Here is a 26,666-nt window from a genome sequence, read left to right on the forward strand (position 1 = left end):
CATTTTTAAGAGTTTTTACTCTTCAAACAGATGTGACATCTTCCTCTTGAATAAAATCCAACAGACGAAATTGTTGCAGTAACGCTGGGCTGCATTTTCCCTTGAACACTTTACATTGCAGAGATGACAGAGCAAAGAATATCACGGGTTTACAAAAGTCTCTCTTCCACAGCTGGCCTAAGGAGCTGTTGACCTAATTCTAACAGATACGGTCTTCTTACATTATTCTTCCTCTTATTCCAGTTTGCGTTGTTGATCATGAAAATCGTTCCGTCATTGAGACTGGCAATATCTATCCCCCCCCCTCCCCCTCTGACGACTCATCCACCTTGTTATCATTGTGTCGTGTGGAAATAAGTAGAAGGTTCTTAGTAGGCTTCAGTTTGGAGGTGTATGAAACGAAGGTAACTGGTGCGCTACCTGTTTTCGCATCTGTGAATAAGAACTTAGAGGAAAATAGCTCTCCATCCTTCGTCTTCTTTTGCTATTCTGGTATGTGTGTTGTGTTACTCTTCAATGTTCCCACCAAAGTTAACTTGTCATCATGGTAAAGCTCCTCGGCTAGGTCCATGGCTGTAATGATAAGTTGTTATATTTCTTCCATTTCCTGCCAGTGGATTCACTAGGCGTCTAACAACTGCCTTTGCACTCTGTTCCTCGGCAGGTCGTTCATCCTTCCCTGCATAGACCTCCATTTTTAGAACATATCGGATGTGTGCATCTGATAACATCCTAATCAATATGCCGTACTTCCCAGGCATGTCTTTCATAAAGACCATAAAATGACGTCTTCCTCGAAATAGGGAGTGCATTTCATCGATCGTTAGATCTTAACTTGGTATGTAGTATTTCAGAAACATTTTGTCGAAAATTTCTCGAAGGGGGCAAACCTTATCCTGCTTTCTTCTTTCGGTTCTTGTTACTTCATCATCAGATCTAATCAGGGACGGAAGTTGTCCACATTGAATACGACTCATTGTAGCTATGTAGATATTCTTTTCAAATACTTTCCCCCATAAGTCCTCAAGAAGCAGTCTAGTGTCATTATTTGTGCCCATACGTGTCAAAATACCAATGAAGGCGTACATTTCTTCTATGGTTGTAAGTTTTAAGCTCTTATTACGAGCTTCTTGGTTTGTATAGTCCAAGATAATCTTAATAATTTCGGGCGTTACAAACTTTTTGAAAGATTGACACACTAGAGGTCAAGCCTTCATGAGTCAAACCTCCACTATATTTTGTACTGACCTGCGTACTTGGCTTGTAGGCACAGTAATATATTGGTGATCAGGGGACGAACTCCCTGAACCTGACTCATTTTAATTTTCTTGTGAATCACTTTCGTCACCTTCACTTGCTTCATTTACTATAGCTGACACCTCTTCATCTGCGAGAAACCTCTGATACTGACGAGACATTGTGTCAGAACTGCGAGTAATGTACAACTACTCGAACAACAAAGGAGATTTATTTCAAAACGACGGTGGCAACACAATACAGCGGTACCAGCAGTCAGAAAATGTATTTCTTTCTGCCGCACTGAAAAATATTTTAATGAGGAAAGTTGTCCCTCCGATGTCTAAGGACAGGGGGGCGGGGCGGGGGTGGGGGGGTGGGGGGGAGGGGCTGGCGGGCGGTCTAAAACTGCCACACTGAAATGTATATTAAATAATTCACAAAAATTATAAAATCATGACCACACATACTCCAAATATTTTACTACAACTACCTAAATTCTTGCTTCTTCACTCCAACAAATAGATGTACTACCGAAATAAAACAAATACTGAGCGCAATTTTTGCCCCCCCCCCCCCAATTGGTGCTAGGGTTGACTTTGGATTTAGAACAAGTCTCGCAAGCGATAGGAAACGGGCAATATAAATCATAGTTCTGTGATACAGGCAATGTTCAGGCAAGTCTGTCACACAGTCTGTGGATCACAACTAACTGTTCTCGTAGAACTCTCTTCGAGGCTGTGCAAATAGTCCGCTAATACTGTCCACTAATGTTCGTATACTGAGCCGATGTTAGTGGCTGGCGCTGCCATGAGCGGCCCTTATGTTCACTTCGGCTTGAGGGCGCTCCTGTCGTGGTGCGGTCCTGTTCCGCGCACCATCGACCATTGGCCGACGTCGTTTCGCAGCCTTCTCTGGTCTTGCGATCTTTGTCTTTATTCTGGCACTTGTAGTTACGCCAGAACGCCAAGTTCTCTTTTAATGTAAGTTTATGTTTTTTTTATGTGTGTCCGTACTTAAACCTACTACGTTATGAATGATTTTAATGAGAAAGACAAGTAACAGATTATTAGATTTGCTTTGCTTTCCTGTTTTTCCTACATAATGTTCTATAGGTAACATTGGCTTTTTAAATATTTTTCAGTGTTTGCATCTCCAGGTTCTAGCATGCAGTCCTTTGAACGCATTTTATTGCTAAGCTTCACAGCCATTTAGAATGGAGTATTTTCAAATAACGTCAGCATTTGCCAAGGAAACGTGTAATCTTGTTTGTGCCTTGTTTCATAAGCATGTGTAAATGAATTTCCTTCAAAAAGATGTCGGTTTTTTAGCTCAAAGAGAAGTGTTTCCCCTATAAACGTACGAGGAATTGTCAATAAGTCAAGGCTTCAAAATAAAGGTTTGTGTGATTGTCTGTTGTTTATTCCAGTTATAACTCTGATCTTTTTTGTGTAGGTTGAACACCAGGAGGAGGCTTCCTTTCTAACCACCCCAAAAATTATCCCACATATTACAACTGATATAAAATATGCATGAAACACAAAGTAATTGACTTAGCTGTTATGAAAATTGTTTAGAACCCTCACTGCATAAACAAAACTATTTCACTGCTTCAGTAAGCAAACCACATCATCAGTCCATGACACATTTCTTGAAGTAACCATAAAGGAAAACTTAACAGATCCTACAGTGATCAGTTCTCTGTTTTCATAACTTAACTGTGTTTATATTCAACAGTTTGTTTGGTCCTAAAGTGTACAATGTGTTCTTGTTAGGTTTAGTTTCGTAGTATTATTATCTATCAAAGTGTCAAGTTCTTGAAGACTTTGTTTCGTTTTCTGTGCCAATTCTTCAGTGTTTTGTACAGCAGACTACTGCTGTTGAATCATCTTCATACAGAATCGTATCTGAAGTTACTTTACCTCGCATGTAATTTACACAACATTGAAATAGTAATATAGTAATGGGCCTAGTATGGACCCTCGGGGCTCACTTGCTTGTATTTCCTTAAAACTAAAGCGAGCTTACTCGCGCTATATACTATATCGCCAGTTAGTGTTTTTGGTGCTCTTTCCAAGGCATTTGATTGTGTTGATCATAACACACTCTTGGAAAAACTGTATTTTTATGGAACTCATGGTTTTACGCACAACTAGTTTGACTTGATTATCACAACCTTTTGCATTCTCTTGGTACAGTATAACTCAGAAAATGTCTGAAGGGTGACAATTTTAGTGGCTGGGGAAAATATAAACAGAGCCCTCACAGTCCAATTTTGGGTCCACTCCTATTCCACATATGTGAATGACTTTCTGCTGAACATTGTGTTATAATACATCCAGTTAGAGATAAATCAGCTGAAGAGTTAGCAAATATTTCCCAATATTAAGTGGTACTCTGAAAAAGGACTGTCCCCAAATTTGAAAAAAAAAAAAAAAACACACACTACATTCAGTTCTGTACAACAAATAGTCACGCCAATAATTGCAAGTGAAAGAGCGCATATTCGAGAAAGTTTCGCCGTTCTGTATTCAGAAAGGCTTAGAGGGTCTTGCTGGCATTTTAAAATCAGTTAAGCGATTGTGTTCTGAGACACTGTTGGTAGAAACTTTAAATCCCAACAAGTTAAGAACTCCCAGAAAGCTCATTGCCTTGGGGAATCTTCCATCGAAATTGAGCTGCACACCACCTTAAATTGTAGTAAAGGTGTTGTGATGTGCAGGAATCTGGTGGACATTACCAAGGAGGAACTGAAAGAAGAGTGGACTGCAGAAAGTTTAGTCGACAGAAAAACATCATGAAGAGTGTGGATTGGGATCTTGTAAAATCCATCTCCCTTATCCTGATGTTCAGTACCACGAAATTTCTCGAGCATGTCAAAACTGCACGCTTAACAAAAGAAAACATGCCTCATGTCTCCAATCCAGTGCGCGAATTCAAATGCCAGCACTCTGAATGTCAGGTAGAGGCCACTTACGGCAAATGCGGTAAGCCCAGCCATGAAGGAGTGAACTGCTCTGGGGCTCACCCTGTCCAGAGTCAGGACTGCAGTGTACCTCTAGAAGAGCAGGAAGTACAGGACATGAAGATTACAAAGCATATCCCATGTGGTGAGGCCAAAAAGATGTATGAGAACCAAAGGAAAGGTGGTAGCATGGTTTTAAACAGCCAGTCTAGGAATCCAATGGTACTACACAAATTAAGATTGCTAGTGTCGTCACTAGTACCTGTGTTTGTCAATGCACTTGCGCTGCTGCAGCTATTTCGACACATGGACCTCCCCACAGCATTTTAGAAAAGTCCATGGTGGTCAATGTTGCAGTGCTCCCTGACCCACCAAAGATTCAATGATTCAATGTGGTACACCATCCACTGCTGCCACTAACAAAACCGCAGTTGTGGCTCAGAAGCCTACCCAGGGCAAAAAGCTGGAGGCAAATAGTCCACCAATGTCGGAGTCTGGAAGTAAGCAGTCCACTGATGTGGATATCATCTGTTCTGAGGTCTCTCTCTCTCTCTCTCTCTCTCTCTCTCTCTCTCTCTCTCTCTCTCTCCCTTGCATCTTTTTAGAAGCAATGGACCTATGGACCTTGATATTGGATGGCAACTATCTCGCCCCAAGACTGAGCTTCTACCCACTGCAATCTCCCCTCCCCAGCAGAAAGTCAGAATGAAATTTCTATCCCATGATAGATGGCTCCCATTCTACAGTGGAACACTTTGTTCTAAACACTAGTGGAGCAACTGAAAATGCTAGCACAGGAGCGCCCTCTGTGTGTGTGTGTGTGTGTGTGTGTGTGTGTGTGTGTGTGTGTGCATGTGTGCGTGTGTAAGAAACGCATTTTAAAGAGTCTGTTATAGAGCATATAGCTCCATACGAAAGGGACAACAAAGATAACTTGACCGGGGTAAAAGGACCAAGGGAGGAATTTATTTCTCTGTCAATAATGCACACCACTCTGCTGCTCTCAACCGAGCTAATGACCTGCAAGTCGTTGCATTTAAGGTTCATGTATGTCAGAGGGTCGCTGATTGCTCGCTATGTTTCCTTCTGCACCTTGTGATTGAGGCTCTAAAAGGTCCTGTAGAACGGTCCCCTGACCATTTCTTCTACTGGGAGACGTCAGTACCCATCATACACTGTGGATTCGACTTCTACTTGCCCTCAGGATTGGGTTTTGGAGAGCCTCATGACGTCTCATGAGCTGTGAATTTTCAGGACAGGGGCTCTCACTCATTTCTGTGCTACTGCTGGGTAATTCTGAGCTATAGATCTTTCTTTCTGCTCTTTAGCCTTTGTGGACTCATTCAGTGAGAAATCACTGATGACCTTCATCGCACTGACCACTGGATGGAGCTCTTCCTGGGAGGCTGCTGCCACAACGATCAGCAGAGCCAAGTGCATGTTGTTAAGTCAGCTGGTTGGGTTTGATTGCTGTACGGCATCCAGGAGTGCTTGGGTCACATCATAGGAGTAATCCATCATGCCGCCGACTTCTCCGTCCTCTCATAATTCTAGGTGGAAATGTGTCGCTTGGTGGACTGAAGAATGACACTCGGTCGTTTGGGTCAGACATTCAGCTTTGCAATGGTTTAAGAGCCATTGAATGGCGGAAAACCTCGCAACCCCTTGATTAGCGAGGGCAAAAGCTTGATACATCACCACAGAGAGTAAGAAAAGTTCATGGCTAGTGTTCCTCGATCTACCAACCATTTAACTTGTCTTAATAAAGCATGGAAAGCCGTGAGGAGGATTTCTGGTAAGGCAGTCAGTTACTTAAAACAATGTTACTTAGTCACGGGTGGCTCTAAACAACACCTGCAGTCAGAGCACAGACAGCGGCAGAGCCTTTTGGGCCGACTGTTTTCTCTGGCAGCCAGGATCCAAAATTCTGTCGGTGCCGCGCCTCCATGGGAAGGAGTGAGTAGGAGTGAGTCCTGCAAATGCCCATTCTGCATGTGGGAGCTGGGTTCAGCACTGTCTGTGGTTCACGATACTGTGTCCAGTCGCAATCAAATCAGATACAGCATGCTGCGGAAATTGGAGTTAGTGTCAAAGGAACAATGATTTGATTTGATATGGTAGACATACAACTCTTGGAGGGAGGCAGTTTTGATATTTCTCAAACCAGGAATGGACTGAACTTACCCCTGTAGTTATCAGAGCATCGCCTTAACCAGCTGTGTAGGAAGTCCGGCTGGAGGTGGCTATTCAGCAGGCTTTCCTACGTAACTAACGCTGCATAGGTATATTTCCTGACACCAGTAATGTGTATATCACTACTTTGCGTCATAGTATTCTAAGGCAGGTCCACCAGTGGGGCTTTGTGACCATCTCCGCTTCTTCATTCGCTCCTACTTATCAAAGCAGTATAAAGTAGGTGACGTGCGGTCAGATAGTTTCAAGCAGCAGAATGGTGTTCCTCGAGGCAATGTTTTACATGTTGCTCTCTTTGCCGTAGCCATAAACAGTATCATGTGTATGGTAACAAATCCCATATAACGTTCCTTATTAGTGGACGATTTTGTAGCTTTGTGTTCCTCCTCCAGTACTGCAACAACTCCTCAGTTGCGACTTACAGTAAAAAGACTGGTAGGCTGGGCTCCAGAGAATGGTTTTACATTTTTTGCAGAGAAGTGGGAATGTCTTCAACATAAGCAATTCACATAAATTAAGAATACTATGAGAACGATTAAAATGAACACCGTATTCCCTTTTAAAGACTCTGGAGTCAAAAATTAGGCACAAAAACTTCACAAACTGTCCTGTTACTGTACCCAGAGGACCTGAAGGCGAGGTCCCAGAAGGCACTGAACATTTTGAAGTGTCTTAGCCACAGGTCTTGGGAAGTGGACAGAGTGCATCTGATCCAGCTTAACAGGGCTTTCGTGCAATCACGGCTGGACTGTGGGTCCACAGTTTACGGGTCAGTGAAGTCTTCGTACACTGAGGGGATCAGGCTGGCCATAGGGGCTTACAGGACCAGCCCTATACCCAGTCTGTGTGCTGAGGCTGGAGAAATGCCGTTTAACATCCGGTGGCAGCTTCCAACGGTGTGTCAGTCATGTCAGTTCCTCACTTTCCCAACGTACCATACGGTTGCTCGTCCAGCTACGGTTAGCCTCTTTACCAACGTGCGCCGGTAACAAGGCCATTTGGGATGTGCAAAGTGTGTGTTGGAGTCTTTATTGTGGGACAAGTGTGGGCTGAAATCCGGGTTTTGACCAACCTTCACCCTGGTTGTTGCATGTGCCCAGAGTAATTTCAGATTTGGTGCAGTACGGGAGAGACTGCTCTTCAGGTTCTTCTTTTTAATACGCTATTTTTTGACATTTCAAACGAGCATCTGAACTATGTAGCTCTATTCACGGATGTATCTAAACAGACGGACTCTGTCGGTTGCTCTACCGTTTTCACAGATCTTGTACTCAAGATCTGGTTGCCTCCGGAGTTCACTGTAAAGAAAAGTATGTAAGCCGAACACAGACGGATGGGGGATTACGCTAGCGGCGATATGCGTCGCAAATGCAGAAATCCGCTGAGATAAGCGACTTTGGCAAAGGGCAGATCATTATTACGCAGAGCCTGTAACGAGTATCTCGAATGTTCACGAGAGCATCTACAGAAAGTGTTAAGAGGGCAGTGAAACTCCACTGTGCACGAAGTGGCTGGACGCCTACGACTCTTCACAGAACGTGCGGTCTGGAGTCTTGTCTACTCTGTAAAGTGGCACAGACGCCAATCTGTGGCGCCTCTGCGAGAGAGCACAGTGCCGGTGGACGCACACACGTTTCGGAGCACACCATTCGGCGCACTTTGTTGAACGAGGGGCTCTGCGTATTCAAATGTTGGCCCAACGACAACGTCAATTACGATTGTAATTCGCTCGAGATCATCGAGATTCGACCGAGTATCACTGGAAGTGTGTCGCCTTGTTGGATGAATCACGTTTTCGCTACACCAGGTTGATGGTCGTCTTCAGAATCGCAGTCGTCCAGAGCGACGACTGCGTGAAACTTGAACCGCGCCACTGACGCAGGCTGGTAGGAGCAGTATTGTGCTACGATACACATTCTCCCGCGCTTCTATGGGACCCGTGGTAGTAATCGAAGACAAGCAGACAATTGCGAACCACCTGCATCCCCCTCACGCCCGATATCTTCACTCACGATAATTTCATCGTTCAGCGGTACAATTGTCAGTGTTTCAAAGCCGAAATCGTGCTACAGTGGTTCGAGGAGAACGATAGTGAAATAACGTTAAGTCTTGTCCACGAAATACACCTGATGTGAATTCGCCGATTCCCATCTGGGAATCTATCGAGCGCCATCACCGCATGCACAAACCAGCAGCCAGTTATATACGGGAACAACGTGACTTGTCCTTTTTAGGATACATTGAAACATGGACATGTGACTGTTTTCATACATAAAGAAGTGCTGTGTGGTACGTCAGTGCGATACACTTGTGTTGCTTGCAGTTTCTGTTCTTCTCATCGTGACTATTGATTACTACAACCATTTCGTTTAAGTATACGTTTTCTGTGAATTGCATTGCATTTTGAGTGAAGACGTCTGTCTGTATGTCGGATTTCAGTTAAGTTCCTGTAGCGCCAAAAACATGCAGATGTAACACCTAGTATCAAAACTCGAAGTGCTTAGTTTGATCCTACCTTTCCGCGCTACACTTAGGGTTAATCGGTTTTCCGCACCCTGTATATACAGGGTGGTCCATAGATAGTGACCGGGCCAAATAGCTCACGAAATAAGCATCAAACGAAAAAACTACAAAGAACGAAACTCTTCTAGCTAGATGTCGCTGCCATAGGTCAAACGGATATCAATTGCGGTTTTTAAATAGGAACCCCATTTTTTTTATTACATATTTGTGTACTGCGTAAGGGAATATGAAAGTTTTAGTGGGCCACTTTCTTCGCTTTGTGATAGATGTCGTTGTAATAGTCACTAACGTGTAAGTACATGGTATCACAACACTCCGCCAGGGCGGACGGTATTTGCTTCGTGATACATTACCCGTGTTGAAATGGACCGTTTGACAATTGCGGAAAAGGTCTATATCGTGTTGATGTATGCCTATTGTGATCTAAATGCCCAATGGGCGTGTGCTGTGTATACTGCTCGGTACCCTGGACGACATCATCCAACTGTCCGGACCTTTCGCCGGATAGTTACGTTATTTAAGGAAACAGGAAGTGTTCAGCCACATGTGAAACGTCAACCGCGACCTGCAACAAATGATGATGCTCAAGTAGGTGTTTTAGCTGCTGTCGCGGCTAATCCGCACATCAGTAGCAGACAAATTGCGCGAGAATCTGCAATCTCAAAAACGTCGGTTTTGAGAATGTTACATTGACATCGATTGCACCCGTACCATATTTCTATGCACCAGGAATTGCATGGCCGACGTCGTGTACAGTTCTGCCACTGGGCACAAGAGAAATTACGGGACGATGACAGATTTCTTGCACGCTTTCTATTTAGCAACGAAGCATCATTCACCAACAGCGATAACGTAAACCGGCATAATATGCGCTATTGGGCAACGGAAAATCCACGATGGCTGCTACAAGTGGAACATCAGCAACCTTGGTGGATTAATGTATGGTGCGGCATTATGGGAGGAAGGATAATTCTCCCCAATTTTATCCATGGCAATCTAAATGGTTCAATGTATGCTGATTTCCTAGGTAATGTTCTACCGATGTTGCTACAAGATGTTTCACTGCATGACAGAATGACGATGTACTTCCAACATGATGGATGTCCGGCACATAGCTCACGTGCGGTTCGAGCGGTATTGAATAGCATTTTTCGTGACAGATGGATAAGTCATCGAAGCACCATACCATGGCCCGGACGTTCACCGGATCTGATGTCCCCGGATGTCTTTCTGTGGAGAAAGTTGAAGTATATTTGCTATCATAATCCACCGACAACGCCTGACAACATGCGTCAGCGGATTATCAATGCATGTGTGAACATTACGGAAGGCGAACTACTCGCTGTTGAGAGGAATGTCGTTACACGTATTGCCAAATGCATAGAGGTTGACGGACATCATTTTGAGCATTTATTGCAATGATGTGGTATTTACAGATAATCACGCTGTAACAGCATGCGTTCTCAGAAATAATAAGATCGTAAAGGTACATGGATCACATTGGAACAACCGAAATGAAATGTTCAAACGTACCTACGTTCTGTACTTTAATTTTAAAAAACCTACCTGTTACCAACTGTTCGTCTAAAATTGTGAGCCAATGTTTGTGACTCTTACAGCGCCATCTATCACAAAACGAAAAAAGGGGTTCAGCTAAAACATTCATATATCTCCACATACTACACGAATATGTAGTAAAAAATGGGGGTTCCTATTTTTAAAAAACGCCGTTGATATCCGTTTGACCTATGGCAGCGCCATCTGGCGGTCCAACCGTAGCGCCATCTGATTTCCCCCTTCAAGCTAGACGAGTTTCGTTCTTTGTAGTTTTTTCGTCTGACGCTTATTTTGTGTGATATTTGGCCCGGTCACGATCAGCGGACCACCCTGTATACACTGAGGAGACAAAAGTCGTGGGACACCTCCTAATATCGTGTTGGACCTCCAGTGCAGCAACTTTTACGTGGCACGGGCTCAACACGTCGTTGGAAGTCCCCTGTAGAAATATTGAGCCGCGCTGCCTCTGTAGCCGTGCGTAATCGCGAAAATGTTTCCGATGCGGGATTTCTGCACGAACCGACCTCTCGATTATGTCCCCTAAATGTTCGATGGGATTCATGTAGGGCGATCTGGGTGGGCGAAACATTCGCTCTAACCGCCCACAATACTCTTGAAATCAGTATCGATTGGCTGTGGCCCGGTGAAATGGCGCACTGTAATCCGTAAAAATTCCATCAATGTGTGGGAAAATGAAATCCACGAATGGCTGCAAATGGTTTCAAAGTAGACGAACATAACCAGAACCCTGTCTGTTCCGTGTAAACAAAGGCCACGACATTTTGGAACCATCACCAGCTTGCACAGTGCCTTGTTGACAACTTCAGTCCATGGCTTCGAGGGATCTGCGCCAAACGCGAACCGTACCATCACCTCTTTACAGCTGAAATCGGGAATCATTTGACCAGGGCACTGTTTTCCAGTCCTCAAACGTCCAACCGATACGGTCACGAGCCCAGGAGACGCGCTACATGCGATGTCGAGCTGTTGGCAAAGGCACAGGCATCGGTGGTCAGCTGCCGTAGCCCGTTAACGCCAAATTTTGCCCCACTGCCCTAACTGTTGTTGCTTGTCTGTTTCGACTGACAACTTGCGCAAACGCTGCTGCTGTCGGTCGTTAAGTGAAGACCGTCGAACCCTGCTTTGGCCACGGTGAGAGGTAATGCCTGAAAATTGGGACTCTCGACTCACTCTCGACGATGTGGACCTTGCAGTACTGAATTATCTTACGATTTCCGGAGCGGAATGTCCCACGCATCTAGCCCTAACTACCATTCCGCATTCAAAGTCTGTTAGTTCCAGCCATGCAACCATAATCACGTCGAAGACCGTTCCACACGAATCACCTGAGGACAGATGATAGCTCTACCAGTGCACTAACCATTTATACTTTGTGTGCGTGATGTTTCCGCCACCTGTATGTGTGCGTATCGCTATCCCAGGACTCCCGTCACCTCAGTCTATAGTATGAAGAAGAGTAACCACATTGGCTCCACTACGAAGAAAAGCATTTCTTATTGCCCCAACACCCAGAAAGATCACTCCTTCTTAAGATTACTCCTTCTACGTCTGTGAAAGAGATCATAAAAAATTTTACTAATCTCAGACGTTCAATGAATTTGACGAAATGTCGTGAATTGTTTATAAGCAAAAGTAATCGATTCGAATTTGGACGATTTACACGTGCTCTGTCAGATAGTTCAAACAACAAATCGGGCTCGATTGATTATATTTTACCTCTGTCCAGTGTTTCCCAGAATGTGTGCACTGAAAATAATTCACAAGACGTGCGCACAAACACTCTAGTCAAGAAGCTATAATGCAATTTCCTCTACATCGGTATCAGATTCACTGAACTCTGATTATCGCTTGCTTGAGATACGCAGTTGGTTAGCGGATGAACAAATAAATGTGATGAAGCCATTCACTTAACAGTGCTGGAGTGGCGCCACGGCGTAACGCTAAGCACTGTACTGCCACCTGGAACGTGGGCCTCACTGCGATGGAAAACCTGCAAGTCAGGATCGACGTGTCGCCCTGCAGTCTCCACGCTCATAGGATGGAGGGCAGATCAGAAGCACACAATGTGTGTGTGGGATACCACCCGGCGGCGGTATCGCACTTGACTGCCGTTGTGTGGCCGCCTAAGAGACGCGGAATCTATTGTTGAGAGGAATTTCAGTGCAATCCATCAGATCTATACTCCTGCATTGTTCTCTAATGCGTGCTACAATGGCGTTGGCGGGAACTGCGTATTCAGAGAGGTAAGCAGAAAACTTTCTGTTGATTCCTTGTGTACTACCTAAGGATTTCACCTGTAACTAGTCAAAGGAGTAAATACATTAGTAAAAACGTGTGGTTCCTGAAGAGGGGCAGCAGCCTTTTCAGTAGTTGCAGGGGCAACAGCCTGGATGATTGACTGATCTGGCCCTGTAACACTAACCAAAACGGTCAGTCTGAGTGAATACTGTATGTAAAATAAAACAAGGCTTGAATAAATTTGTTCATTACCATTTGTCACCAGAGTAGACTGAAAATACGAATCTCGGTTACAACGACACTCGTTTATTACAGGTCCTTTTTGACGCTTCCTATTGCTGCCTGCTGGCACTTCTACGTAATGTCCTTTTCTGTGCCCAGCCGGTATTCTTCGCCTTGTCGAGAACATGAAACCGAGGCGGCACATTTTAGTCAATATTTGATGATCAATAAGTTTAAATTCAAATTAACATCATCGGTTGGCTGCGTTGTTTGGCGGTTGCTGCCAAAGATGCTCATTAACCGTTATCAGGAGCCCTATTCGGTTTCAGAATGATCTGATTTGCATAGTCCCTGTACACCGAATAATTCCTTCAAAGATCACAGGGTTCATTTAACCCAGCACGATATTTTTCCCGTTGGAAACTATTTCTTTTAATATTAATGTTGAATAATTTATTATTGTTACTGTTGTCCAGAGAAAATCCAATATGCGGTTCACTTCTCGTGATACTCTGTTCGATATCGTAGGATACTATAGTTTTTCCTTAACTCTGTTTTTATTAACACACTTTCTTTGATATGATTCACTACGATGAACGGTCATACTTACGCCTGATAATAATTGTCCAAGCAGAATCTATAATCGAAAGTCAAAAGTAAATTTCTTTAAATTGCCCGGCTCCCAACGACGCAAGAGACGTTAACAATACGTGCGTTGTGTTTATATCATACTTATGAAATAATAGGGACGTTCATTAGAACTCTTTGAATAAAGCCCCTTGCTACTGTCCGTATAATACTCTATTCTATTGGTTGTTGTTGTCCTTTTATTTAATTTTCTCTGCTTTAATGCGGGAATTTGTGATTCTGTATGAATTATGGGAATTGTTCATGATCAGTTCGAATACATTTTTGATTCAAAAAGACCAGATATGTAACGAGGAGTTACACTTTGAATGTTGTTATAGCCACGTTCCACTGTATTCTCGAACGCTTACCTTCCTTACCAAATAATCGTCATAGAGGCAGAACAGTGCTTGAAGGCAGTAAGCAGTGTCAAAAGGATGTGGCTTTCTGTGGTCACGCAGAGATGAAGAGATAAAGAGATCCGCACAGAACGGACTAGCCTGCGGAGCTGAACCAAATTAGTGTTGCAACTGAAGACCTTAACAAGAGAAAGTGCACTGATGGCAAAAGGAAATTCGGGTGCACTTTGGTTATAATCTTGTGATAGCCTTAAGATCTAAATTACAGATTCCCTGTGAGCTTTTCCGGCCATGACGGCGAGGGACGTTTTGGGCGTGCATTGGCTTCGAAAAGAAGACATGGCTTCCTAAGCGTCGATGCGTGGTCGGCTTGGGGCGGGCGCAACGGAGTGGCTGTCCCAGCAGCAGCAGCAGCAGCAGCAGCAGCAGCACGTTCTGGGCAAGCCGGTGCCGTAAACTGGACAGCAGCGCAAGTACGTGCGTAGTATTGTCTGTGTTGTTAGTTCGGTCGTCCCGGAGCTGGAACTTGTACAGTTGTCGCAGTGTGAATTACCTTCGCGAGGCCGGGTCGACAGACGATACGTAGACTATAAGTTAAAGTTGCTCATTACATGAATAGGATTAGTGATTTCTTAGGAGTTGTTAGGGATGAGACGGTTGTGGAGTAAAGTGAGTTGGAGAAGAGGTGGGCAGGTAAATTCCAAGAACGATTGCATATCGAAGTCACGGGGTCTAAACGATACATATCGAACGCGCGATTATAAATCGATTATGCGACCCTGGTGGCGGGCGTTATGAGTGTGCTTACAGTGGTCACTACAGCAACAACAAAAGAAGAGCGTTACAAAAGTACTTGTAATTACAAAGGAGACGACTTACCTTCCTCATAGTCGGTGTAGTCGTGACAGTCCATGTGATGTGTACGCTACAGGGACAATTTTCTTTTTGCCATATCCAGGGTAAACTCTGCCAATATCACGCAAGAATATCGGCCGAGTGTCACATGCGTTAACTTTTCCCTGCAAACGCAAATTGTGGTAATAGAGGTACTGAAACAAGTACAGTTCGTCTCTTTGTCCTGGACGCCCTTCTCTTTTAATGGAAGGCTTCACAGATTTCCATAGCTGCTCGATGTTCTGCGTGTGCACTCTGGGGTCATCCGAAGACAGGAACTCTGCAGAGTGGTTCACGAACTCGTGGTCCAATCCTTCAGCTTTCAGAGTCTTGTTGGACTGAAACCCGTCTGTAATGACGTAAGTACCAGGCAGTATGAAGTGCTTTATCAGACCCACTAAAGTGGCCTTGTCTCTGGACAATATTCTCACAATGAAACACTTCCGGGACACTCTTCCTATTGCACCGAATACCAAAATATGATCGATTTCACTCTTTGAAGGTCATCCTCTCTGGTTCTTCCTTCTAGCCATATGAGATTCGTCCACTTCCACAACTTTGCGCGGTCCACCAAATGGTACACTGTCGTTTGTAACTACCACGTAACACACTTCTCTGCAAAACCCGAAATAGTCACACACAGTATTAGCAGATAAGTCAGTTTCCGATGCTGTTGCTTGCAAGGTGTAGTCTCGAATCCAGCAAGATAGAAGAATTACGCTGGTCTGGATGGATAATTTGGAAGAGTCAAACCACATATTCTTCCTGATACTCGTTCGTTTTCCGCACTGTCTGCAATGAAATCGTAACGGTATTTCAGCTTCGAAACTCCTCTTACGAAGTTTTACACACTTCGCAACACCACAGTCTACACAGGCCCTGCTTTCCTCCTCCGGTAGTACTCCATATATGCGACAAAAAGTCAAACAATTGTCTACGCTGGATAAGCATGGAATTATATTTTTCCATGTGAGAGAATACGCCGAAGAAACGTCAAGAACACCAGACATCACACTCACTATAGACAGGAATCGTCCGGGTTTCCCAAGCAAATCACAAATAATTCACCGACGTGTATAATTTAGAACATCTAAAGGAACGACCGAAACTGATAAAAATGGCGATCACAAATAATTGATCATAACGCCCGCCACCAGAGTCTCGTGAACGATTTACAATCGGACGTACGATATGTATCGTTTAGACCTCGTGACTTAGATAGGCAATCATTCTTGGAAATTACCGGTGGGCCCATCAATGTTTTCAATGCTAGTGTCGTGATGACTGAAACAACGTCGTTGAAGATGATGTGATGCAAGATACATAAGGGGAGTTATCAGCAAGGTAGCCATAGAGTTACAGACACAGCTCTCTGGGATTCCTCACTCCAGAACGGCAACATTTTATTATAAGTATTTCTCTAGTGATTGCATATCTGATATGGTCAAATGTCTTTGTGATGTGTTGTGGTTGTCTAAACAAAAGAATGTTTAACTGTAAAATTTCTATGGCCCGCAATTTAATGTATCCACGTTCTAAGAGTAGTTAGGCAAGTAGGATAGTGATGGATGTGGTGAAGGGGAGTCGTTGAAAGACACCCACCAGCTGTTAAGTTACACCTGCGCAAGCTGTGAAAAACATAACTGAGTCACGTTACGGACGCGGGCAGTTAACCAGGTCCGCGCCGCTGTGCCGCACTTTGTATACCCAGGACACGGCGAGCGAGATGGTTGCTCGTATTATGGAAAGCATTGAACCAGACGATAGAACGGGGGTGATGTTCGTGCGACTACCTTGCAAGCTCAGTGATTCGCGAAATTAGCGAATGGTATTGAGGGACTACGGTAAGGGGAGCAGTGCAGAGAAAATGAATCTCCAGGGAGTACAGTTCATGACAAAGGGACACAAGTCTTACGGGTGTTGGTTTTGACGTGATGTGAAGGGACACTACAAGTGTGACTGCTTGCGACAAAGGGAGACGGCTGAACCAATACAAGATGGGTGGTTGGGTGTACCTGAGGAATTGCATTAATGTGGGTCGGGCGCAGTCAACGCCGAACGGTAAGCTCCCACCACGATTTTGGGGACTTCGGAGAGGGTGTGCGGGCTGTTAGTCCGGTTTCAGGGCTGATTTCCATATATCCACTCTAGGCAACGGGGGCACACCTCCCTCCGCTCAAACTAGCTTCTAATACTGTTTCTGTACATGTAGTGACGAACGAAATAACGCTCGTCAGCACCGTATTTAGTCGTAGGTTTACTTCTGGAAGAGTTCGAGTGGATAATACAACACATACGAAATTTAAGTATTTCAGTCCTTGTCCATAGGAATATCACGTGTATTTGTTACTGTCGCTGAGCACTGACTTGTCGCTTGAGACAGGACACAGTGAAAATCTCTCAGTGTACAGGTGACTGCCAATTTCAATACACTTGCGGGTTGTAATACAGCTCGTGCTGCTGGATCCGGCGCAACACGAAGCTGTCGTCGTAAGCGACGACTGTAGACTGGGCTGAGCGGCGCACGAATGCCCTGGCTGTGGTGGGGTGTGGAGCCTCTCGAGGGTGTGTCTGCACCGACGCCTCTGGTTCGCCGCTGCGTCTGGTTCGCCGCTGCGTCTGGTTCGCCGCTGCGTCTGGTTCGCCGCTGCGTCTGGTTCCTACGTGAGGTACCAACTTTGGTGTCGGCCGAAGAACGTGGTCCCGCAGCACACTCCTGCCCCACAGACCTGTGCACCACCGTCTTGTAGTGCTGTGTCACGTGAATGGCGGGGTGGATGCCCGAATTCGAATATAGTTGAGAAGGCAGGAAGTGTAATGACAGACGATGACAGCACCCTGTCAGCACCCCGGTAACTACCCGCGAGTGACTGGGGACAGCAGCCGAAAAACTGGGCACAGCGTGCACCCCCCCCCCCCCACCACCACCCCTGATGCTGGCGGTCGGGCTGAGCGCAAGAGGTGCCGTGATGGCTGTCTGGGGATGGCGCCTCCGCAGAGATCGGCTCGGGCTTCAGGACGGGCGACAGAGGTTGCCCGCCGTCCGCCTCTCCACCTCCACCGTCCTGAACGGCGACTGGTGGAAGGGCGGAGAAGACTACTGTTGCGGACTTCAGCGGCTGGATGCGTCTGTGGGCCATTATTTTGCGGTGGAACCTCTGACGTACGGGATCAGCATCTACTTTCGCAGATGCTGGTGCAGCCCAGAGGAACTTTACACGAGTCTCGGACCAACCCCAGAATATTATTTAATGCCACTGTGCTACCGACGCTGTTTCTTTCCAAAAACTCGTCCTGTGGCTCGACTTAGTCTGACTGGCGGAACGAAATGTTTCCAAACTGGTCACAGGAGATGCTATAAAAGCATGGTGGTGATCGTGTAATAATTACGCCGGTGATTTCCCCTCATTTCGCAAAGGAAAACCTTTAACACTCACTCCAATAGGTGGGAGGACAGGAGTTCCTCCGTGTGACATTTAAGCCTTCCAAAGAACCATTCAGTTTCACCATTAGACTGATAGTGAAAAACAACAGTAGTTACGTGGTGGATGCCGTTAGCAGCACAGAACTGTTGAAAACTGGCAGACGTGAACTGCGTTCCATTGTCAGAGACGAGGACCTCAGAAAGAACTTCGGTGTGGACGACATGGTGACAACGCTAGGGAATTTAGTGTATGCGTCTGTCACAAACAACGGTTCCCTGTTCGAGAATGGACCCGGAAAATCACTGTGGACACGTCGCCACTGTCGCAACGGTCGTGGCGTAGCGGAGACGTAGACTGATTCTCGTCGCGAGAGCACACGCACGCACGCACGCACACACTCTACAGCGAGAGATAACTTCCTGAATTTGGGTGTCAATAACCTGCCTAGTACAATCACGGTGGGCAAGTTACTGTGTGCGAACAACCTTCCAATCAGTTTGATGCAACAGTGACAAAACTCGCCACCGGAGGGAGTGAGGAATCAGAACCTGTGCATCCTCATTCTCTGTGTGCAGCAGCAGAACACCAGACCGCACGAATACCGAGTGACAATGCAAAAAGTAGTAGCGCGCCATTGGGTGGGGAATTTCTTTCAGACTATGGATCACAATGTTGTACTTACTGGAAGACTAACTGAAGAGCTATGTCTGCAACTGTTAGTCCAGCAATACCCCTAAAGTCAAGTGGAAAAAATTGAAGAATTTCCTAATCTTGAGTATCAGTGTGATAACACTATACCTCAAACCCAGTGTCGGTACTAACCTGTAACCGAGACAAGGAATCAGCATTCGAATGTTGTGCAGTGGTCCTGTACAACAACTTGTATTCATAATTTGACAGTAACAGTGTCCACAGTACCAATTTTTGCGCTATCTGTTTTGAGACAGACCTGGAAGTACTGAACAAAGCATTAAAGGCAGGTGATCTATAATCAGATAGAACTTCTGAACATAAAAGTATTGGTGGAACTTCAGAACATCATAGATAATGTCGAGTGACTCTGATTCATATTGTATTTGCACTCCGCTTTGTTGAGAGTTTTTGAGCCAAAAGCAATGGTTTCGACAGACGGATCCATTGTGTGGGAGGGCACAGCCCCAATCCCGTACCAAGATGCACCCACTTCTTAGTAGGATGAAACTGAATCAAACGGCGACCACTTAACAATGCGTCTTGTAACTGCTGAAATACGACCTCATATTCTTGGGCCCACACAACGGGATTTCCGTCACAGACGGTTCAGCGGCGCAGCCACTTGCACAGTGTTTCCAAAACAGTTCAACAAACATGACAATAAGCTACAGGTGTCTGGATAAATTATGTTTCGGGGCACCAGCAGACCTTTAATCACAGGTAAGACTGAATAAGCAGAACGAGTATTTAGGACTGCGCATTTATGGTATAAGTATTAAAGTTCTTCGTTGACTTTTTCTTAATACTCTTTAAGCTAGTGGTAGCAAGTACTTGATATAAACTTTCTACATCTGGTAAATGACCAGCAGGCATACAGTGCTTGACAACAACATATGAGCGGTGTTTTGGTTTTCAATTGTTTCAGGAGCCAATGAAATATACCCAGACCTGAAGCACTTTCTACAGTAGTGTTTGAAATTGGGACAAACCCAGGTGAGGAGTTGATCACAAAATATTGGTTGGACTGCACGTCGAGTGATGTGAGGCATACTTACAGCTACCAGTCAGTCTTCGAAAAGAATGTGTCCTGTCCCAGTCTATCCATAAATTTCTCCGGTTTGTGAGCTTATTAAAAGCAGCACATGGGCGTAAGCTTCCTTAAGGCTTTTTTTATCTAATAATCTGAGCAGCCTCCTTAGATTGTTTGCAGATGACGCTGTAATTTACCGTCTAGTAAAATCATCAGACGATCAATTCCAAGTTCAAAATGATCTAGAGAGAATTTCTGTATGGCGCGAAAAGCGGCAATTGGCACTAAACAAGGGAAAGTGCGAGGTCATCCACATGGGTAGTAAAAGAAGTCCGACAAAATTTGGGTACACGATACATCGCACAAACAAAAGGGCTGTCAATTCGACTAAATACCTAGGCATTACTATTATGAGCAACTTAAATTGGAAGGACCACATAGATAACACAGTGGGGAAGGTGAAACAAAGACTGCGCTTTGTTGACAGAACACTTAGAAGATGCGACAAACCCACTAAAGAGACAGCCTACATTACACTTAATCAAAATATCCACGGGTATGCTGCCGGTCTATAGTGTCCAACGGGCACAGTATTTCGGCGATCATACATGTCGCCATCATCAGGTATGGATAAACTCCTTGACTTCCTTACACATCAAAACTCCATACACCCCAACATCAAATTCACTATGGAGACTGAAACGGAGGGTAAATTACCTTTCCTTGACGTCTTGGTCAAGAGAAGGGCTGACGGCACCCTAGGTCATGGGGTGTATCGGAAGACTACGCACACTGATCTGTATTTGCACGCAGACAGCTGCCACCACCCTTCACAGAGGAATGGGGTATTTAAAACTCTAGTACATAGGGCGCGCACTATCTCTGACGCAGAGAGTCTGCCCCAGGAATTGGAACATCTGAGAACTGTATTTCGAAAAAATGGGTACTCAGAGTGGCAGATTCAACGTGCTCTCCGACCAACCACTGCAGCACAACTTGTTGAGATGGATGAAGTCACGAGGGAGGGGGTAGGCACTGCATTTATTCCATACACAGGCGCACTCTCGGGGAAAATCGCCCGCATTCTGAAGAAACATCGGGTCGGAACTGTGTTTTGTCCTCCAAATAAAACTCGTGCACTGGTGGGGAGCGCCAAAGATGACCTCGGTTTGAGGAAGGCCGGCGTGTACCAGATTCCGTGTCAATGTGGCAAGTCGTATATTGGTCAGACGATGCGTACCGTCGAGGATCGATGCCGTGAACACCAGAGGCACACTCGACTGATGTATCCGAGCAAGTCGGCGGTCGCTGAACATTGTTTGTCGGAAAATCACGCCATGGAGTATGACCGCATGAGGATTCTGGTACAGACGTCGAGATACTGGGACAGCGTTGTTAGAGAGGCCATCGAAATTCGCACCAGTGACGACCTCATAAACCGTGACTGTGGCTATAATCTTAGCAAGGCTTGGGAACCAACGATTGGGTTAATCAAGAGTAAATCGAGCAAACGTATAGTTGCGACGACCACGGCGGACAGAGCCATCACACCGACGTCATCTCAGACGCCGTCGCAATCTGTTCCACCGCGCGACCGTGGCGCGGGGCGCGGACGGCGGAGGGAGCGCGCCGCGGGCGGAGGGTATTCAAATCGGCCGCCGCCGCGACCGAACCCAGTTCCCTCTGAGCAGCCATAGCGTACGGATCTCCGTGCCGGCACGTTCACAGGAGCTCAGTCCGTCAGTTCACCTGATGATGGCGACATGTATGATCGCCGAAATATTGTGCCCGTTGGACACTATAGACCGGCAGCATACCCGTGGATATTTTGACTATCAAATACGCCGGGAGAAACTCAAGAATCATACATTACACTTGACCGTCCTCTGCTGGAATATTGTTGCGCGGTATGGGATCCTTACCAGGTAGGATTGACGGAGGACATTGAAGAAGTGCAAAGAAGGGCAGCTCGTTTCGTGGTACCGCGCAATAGGGGTGAGAGTCTCACTGATATGATGCGCGATTTGGGGTGGCAGTCACTGAAATAAAGGCGGTTTCCTTTGCGGCGAGATCTATTTACGAAATTTCAATCACCAACTTTCTGTTCCGAATGCGAAATTATTTTGTTGACTCTCACCTACGTTGGGGGAAATGATAATAAAATAAGAGATATCGGAGCTCTAACGGAAAGATTTAGCTGTTCCTTTTTCTCACGCGCCATTCAAGAGTGGAATGGTAGAGAAGTAGTATGAAAATGGTTCGATGAACCCTCTGCCAGTCACATAAGTGTGAATTGCAGAGTGACCATATAAATGTTTAATACCACCAAGGGTGATAGCCACCGAGGTCCTGAAATGGGTTGTACCATTCCAGTCACTCTCCATCGCTGTAGTTCGTGAGCAACCTGCTCATACATAGCCTGGGGGAGAGGCCCAAGTCGTGGCTACACATTGTCTTGAACAGTAGTATGCCATTCAGAACCTTCCGCTCTTCCTTAACTTAGTTCAAGGCCTTCAGCGAAAGACTGTTTAGGGTGCTTCTTAAAACGAAAACATTAATTCTCTCTGCAGCAACATTAATTTGTGATTCATAATCTTGGTTGAGATGAAAGAGTTCCTCGCAATTAACAGCTTCCGGCCCAGAGTCGGGAAATAAGTTGATCCATATGAGGTACATATCGGCTCTGACCATCGATAAAAAAGAAATGAATGCACGTCATACCGTTAACGTCGTAGGGTGTGCAGCTTGCTTGCTTGCCTGCTTTGAGTTGGGCGCCATATTCTGGCCAGCGTAATTCGTTACTGTTAAATTGTCGAAACTTGGGAGCAGTGATCGGTTGTGGAGCTGCTTCTTGCTACAGTAACGTTGTCATTTCTTGGACACTGAGCAGCCATCATTCACTCGTTTTTAATAGTCAAGCGCAAAGAGGGTAGTTCTAAGATGATTTCACCCTTCTGTATCCAAAGGGGTTTAAGAGGGAAACTGTGGCTCTTTTAAGTCAATAAAGCGCTTTTCTATTGGGACACTGTTAGTGGGTGGTGGGAACTTGTAATTCCCATGGAGAACCTAACTACAAAAAATCTAGATGCCCAAGAGAGTATGCAATAGAAATTGTAATGCACATCATCTTGAACTACTGCAAATTTGTTGTGACTTGCAGGGATCTGACATTCCCAAGGTGGAACTGAAATGAGTTGACAAGGTCTCCATGCCTGAAGATAACTGAAGCTGTACATCATGCAGCCACAGGCTCCTACTGGACCAGGCCCAAACCCAGTCTCTGTACTGAGGCTGTGAACTGTGTCTTACCATCTAGTGGCTTATTCTCATGATGCGTCAGGCGTGTCAGCTCCTCCCTACTCCCACTTCCATAGCTGGATGAGTAATGGTATGATTTGCTGGGGAACACTTCTGAATAAATCGTCCACGGGCAATGAGGCATTTGGGGTCCATGCAAAAGATGTTCTGCAATCTCTTGGTACGAGACATGTACACTCTCACATCTGGATTTTTAACTGACCATCACCCAGGTTACTGCAGAGGCTGAGTAGTTTTAGAGTTAGTGCAGCGATATGTTACTACATTTAAATGGGCACCACAGCTATGTAGCGGTCTCCAAAGGCGGGTCTAAACAGAGGTCTCCGTTAGTCGCTCTGATGTTTTCCCAGATCGTGTCCTCCAGGTAAGGACGCCTGCAGAGCTCATTGTATTTGATGCGATCTCGAGAGCGCTGGAGCAGACGCCGTGCCTGCTACATTCCCCATCTCTTCCGATTCCCTGGGTGCTCTTAAGTCTCTGCAACGCTTGTATCCAGCTGATAAAGTAGTTCAGGATATCCATGACACCCTCCTCCAGCAGTAAATGATGGAGAAGGAAGCAAAGCTCACACATGGATATTGCATGAGTTCCTCCTTACTCGTCTTCACATAGGTCACAGCCCTTTGACGCATGGCTTCTTGCTCCGGGTGTAGGACCCCCCAATGTGTGGTTTTGCTTGTGGCCTACAGAGCAGAAGTGGAACATTGGGTATCCCAGGAACTGGGAATATTGGCTTAACTGCCCGGACCATGAGGGAGGTAAAACCTCTACAAAAAACCACTCAGTCTCTAGACGTGCTGTCTGCTGATGAGATGCATGTCTCTTGAGGAAGAACTGTGACTAGTGGGCAACCTCTGTGCAACCTGCCGAACCTCAGATGTATATGGCCTACCGAGGCAAGTGGGGCTCTGTCTGGGTGCACTTCCTCCCTCCACCTCCCGCCCCTCCAGCTGCCTGTGGGAACACCATGAAACATAAATGTTTCTACTCCCAGCAACCCGGATGAGTAGTTGGACAGTATGAACACCCAAAATCCTAAGATGACTCGTTTGGATAGTCCATCTGTGTCATTTCTGAAAGTCACGGACAGTATGTAAAGTGTGGTATGTGACTTCTTGTCACGAAACGTGTGCATGGTTCTTTTGAAAAACTGTTGCCACTTTAGATACATAATGCTCTTGAGGGACTTGCAGAGCGTCTCAGATCTATCGAGAGGTTGGAAATTGGTGTTCTTCTGCTGGAGACTACGATGGCTCCCCAAGTACAAAGCTGTACAGAAGCTGAAACTTCCTGGCAGATTAAAACTGTGTGCCGGACCGAGACTCGAATTCGCGACCTTTGCCTTTCGCTGGAAAGTGCTCTACCAACTGAGCTACCCAAGCACGACTCACGCCCCGTCCTCACAGCTTTACTTCTGCCAGTACCTCGCCTCCTACCTTCCAAACATTACAGAAGCTCTCCTGCGAACCATGCAGAACTAGCACTCCTGAAAGAAGTCTTCCGACAGGCAGCTGGAGGGGCGGGGGGTGGAGGGAGGAAGTGCACCCAGGAGTGCTAGTTCTGCAAGGTTCGGAGGAGAGCTTCTGTAAAGTTTGGAAGGTAGGAGGCGAGGTACTGGCGGAAGTAAAGCTGTGAGGACGGGGCGTGAGTCGTGCTTGGGTAGCGCAGTTGGTAGAGCACTTGCCCGCGAAAGGCAAAGGTCCCGAGTTCGAGCCTCGGTCCGGTACACAGTTTTAATCTGCCAGGAAGATTCATATCACCGCACACTCCGCTGCAGAGTGAAAATCTCATCCTGTACAGAAGCTGTTGAATGCCAAGCTACTTGGGGAATATCCTGTCAACGGCGAGATGCAGACTGCACTAAACAATCTTTAAGTTGCTGTACCACGTCAGGGCTTCATAGATATGGATAGACAAGAAATTAGCAAAGAAAAGGATTGATGGTGAGCTTCAAAAGTCAGTGTCGTTCATCCTGACATTCAATCTGCCAAAGTTGCCCGAGTATATTGCAGCACGCTTTCTGTGCCTTAAGGTCTAACCTTATGTCCCAAATTCAATGCACTTCTTCAGCTGCCAAAGCTTTGGTCACACCACTGTGGATTGTAACGGTCGGGCTATATGTGACAGATGTGGCGCGAAAGCCACAGGTTTTCAATGCACTTCACCATCTGGCTGTGTTAGCTGCTTCTAGGCCCATGTGATATGGAGCAGGGACTGTACACAGTGCGTCTCATATTCTGACGCAAAAAAGAAATTTAAGGCCACTCAGTCACCAAGTTTTTTCAAGTATTTTGCCTCGATGTTGAAGCAGCCAGTGCAAGAAGTTAGTGTTAGCACTGACGCTATGTCAGTTGAGCAGGGACATCTACCTGTAAATGCAGCTGCCAGTCTGCGCCGCTGGTCCAGCGTTGCCATCTTCATGTCACTGAAACATTGAAAATTGCCAAACGTAATGTCAGCATAGACAAGCCATATGTCATACATGGGAAGAGATCCAACAGAGTGTTTGTTACATTGGCCTCGCCGCCATCCGCAAAATCCAAGCTATGAACGAAGGCTGACTAGCCAAAGCGATCCGCTCCAAAGCCATCGGACCGTGTGACATTGTTGCTGTACGGTGGATCTGACAATGACAGTACCATCGCCGGTATCGACGTTGACGTTTGCCTGAAGGAAATAGTGAGTCCCTCAACTGATCCACTCCTCCGTTGTAGTATAGCCACAACGTAGCAATGAGAAGAGGAACGTCATAGTAAAAAAAAAACCTCACCATTAGTGGAACGTGCACTGTTTCAGGACACATGAGGAGGAACTATGTCTATTAACTCCAATAGTTAGGCCAATGAGTCTCTCTCTTCAAGAGGCACATGTTAAATACTGTGACGCTCCTGATCTACGTGGCTACATTCTTCAGAAGGACGACGACGTCAGTGGAGAGAGAGCTAAAGGAGGAGTGGCTATTCTCGCCAACAATACCTACCACTCCCCGTTCCTCCCCGCCCCCAACAGGCCCGTAATCAGTCACTGTGTCAGTCCACGTGTGTCTTTGGTGGACAATATGTGCACTTTACCTGCCCCCACATGAGGTTCTCGACAAAGAAGCTCTCCATGACCTCCTAACTGAGCTCCCCCACCCCTTCATCTTGTGTGGCGATTTTAGTGCACATAGTGTACTTTGGGGCTCTGCAACTTCCTGCCCCGGGGGTAGAGCCTTCTCTTGTCCTTATATGCATGTCTGTCGACTGTGGGGTGGAACATGCTCTTCTGCACTCCGTCTGGGACGTTCACTGCCGTAGATATCCCTCAGCATGCTCTCCAGTCCTCACACACACCGCTCAAAGGGAAGTGGTCGATGATTTGGACCG

This window comes from Schistocerca americana, chromosome 3 (genome assembly GCF_021461395.2).
Source record: "Schistocerca americana isolate TAMUIC-IGC-003095 chromosome 3, iqSchAmer2.1, whole genome shotgun sequence".
Lineage (NCBI taxonomy): Eukaryota > Metazoa > Arthropoda > Insecta > Orthoptera > Acrididae > Schistocerca > Schistocerca americana.